Genomic DNA, 2320 nt, shown 5'->3' with positions numbered 1-2320 from the left:
CTAGATGTTTCTCTCTCCCTCTCTCCCTCTATCTCTGCCTCCCTCCGCACCCCCTTCCCCTCTCTCTCTCTCTCTCTCTCTCAAATCAATGGAAACATGTCCCCAGGCAAGAATTTTAAAAATTAAAAGAAAAAAAAAGCCAAGTATTCACATGCTTCTTTCTCTCTGCACTTCTGAAATCCTTCTCTGAAGACCTGAGAACTCACTGGGCAGGCACAGGGTGCAGGGCAGTGTGGGCTTAGGGGTGGGGAAGGGTAATGTGCAGCATTAGCATCCTGCCACTTATTAAAGGGTGTCCATATTTACAGATATTTCACCCTGGCCCATGTGGCTCAGTGGATTGAGTGCGGGACTGAGAACCAAAGGGTCACCAGTTTGATTCCCAGTCAAGGCACATGCCTGGGTTGTAGGCCAGGCCCCCAGTTGGGGGCACACAAGAGGCAACCACACATTGATGTTTCTCTCCCTGCCTTCCTTCCTCCCTTCCCCTCTCTCCAAAAAATAAATAAATAAAATCTAAAACAAAAAAATATATTTCTATTGCAATATACCTCCCTCAGTAATAAAAATAAAAAGACTGGTACTAAAATGATCCATTATATAATGTAATGACACCATGACGTGTTACAAACTCACTTCCTGTTGCACACCCCCAGACTGTCCCAGGTGTGGGGAGGGGTGGACATTTGTGGGCAGAAAGGAAGGCCCTGAGCTCCTGTGGCCTGTAATCCAGAACCACGTGGTGTGGGGCCTTGGAGTGTGCTCCTGTGTGATTTCCCACAGTAGGCCTACAGGGCTGCAGGGCTCCGGCCTGCCCACCAGGCCACATTTATGACAAGTGCAAGTTAGCACCAGGGATGGCAGGAGGCGCTGGGTTCAAGGCTGGCAGAGAGAGACGCACACGTGCGTTCCCAGGTCAGCGGTCTCTATGAGGTTATTGCTCATGACCTCAACCTGCGTGTTCGCTTATTGCAGTTTTGATATGATCCAAACCTCTTAGCCTTCTTTGATTAGATTCCAGCTAGCATTTATGGAATCTCGGAAGCACCTCCCCCAAATCCTGGGTCCTCTAGGAAGTGGGTTGGAAACCACTGGACTAAAATATTAACCATGCTTATCTCTGGGTGGTGAGATTTTTGTTTTCTTTTTCGTGATTAGCTATGTTTTCCATCTGCTCCAAAATAGGCTCCTGCAACTTGTGTAATTTTGTTTAAGCCTTAAAGTGATCAATGTTAAAAAGGACCCTTGACCTTGCGAATCCTGCACTCTCCACATAGGACCTTTAGTCTCCCATGCACTTTGCCCTCTCCTGGCCACCAAGTATTTGCTCACATTTACAAGCTGGTAGTAAGTGCCTCGGGGGGTGAAGTTGACCTTCACTGCACCACCTCTCCATTTTGCAGGCCAAGTGGTGCAGGAACCACAGGAATGTGGCAATAGCCCAGCCTGGGTGATTCCAAGAGGATGTGGAAGAACCTCAGCCAACACTGTGAGACACAGGGCGCTGCCTTTCCCATCCCCCAGTTCCAGCCCATAGTCATCAAGTCAGAGGGTCACAGTCCCTGAGGGACCCACCACCGCTTCCTCTCACCCATGCCCACGTGACCTATCAGCTCACAGAGATGGGCCACGTTCACCAGTGTCGGTACCACAGGGACTACCTGGAAACCCGCTGAGACCCCCAGCTGTGTAGCATCAAATTCAGACCTTCGCAGGTGTGTTCCGTGGCACAGGAAGACTTTCAAAGAACCCACGGCATGGTGTCACTGTCTCCAGCCATAAGAAGAGGGAGAACATGTTAGCTGTTCTTTCAACACCCCTCCTTTCAGCACATTGTGTGTTTGCTTTGGAATGGTATCAATCCCCTGAGCGTGAATTAAAGAGTGTGCTTGCTATCTTTGCTGAGTTCGCAGCCTGCACACACATTTCCCAACCACGTGTTGGAACATTGGACTGGCACTGTGCTCAGGATGGTGTGAACCCCTTTGTTCTTCCCCCCTCTGCTAACACACCCCCTCCCCTGGCTAACCCAACCCTACAATCCCAGGTTAGGAAATAGCACCCTCATCTCCTTGTCTAGCTCCCCACTGGGTGCTCGAGGTCCCTGAAAAACAGCCACCTCTGCTTGAACTTGCCCCACCCACCAAAGCCTCAGTGACAGGTGCTTCCAAAGCATTTCATTCCTTTTCTTTAAACAGTGAGAAGTTCAAGGTTTTCCCTGTGTGGAATCAAATACAGATTCACATTCCCAACTCAGTAACTCCCCAACCCAAAGTGTTCAGACATCTAAAAAGATTTGTAATTCTTGGAACAGCAAACC

Source organism: Phyllostomus discolor, chromosome 1 (assembly GCF_004126475.2).
Source record: "Phyllostomus discolor isolate MPI-MPIP mPhyDis1 chromosome 1, mPhyDis1.pri.v3, whole genome shotgun sequence".
NCBI lineage: Eukaryota > Metazoa > Chordata > Mammalia > Chiroptera > Phyllostomidae > Phyllostomus > Phyllostomus discolor.
Note: the sequence above shows the minus strand (reverse complement) of the source record.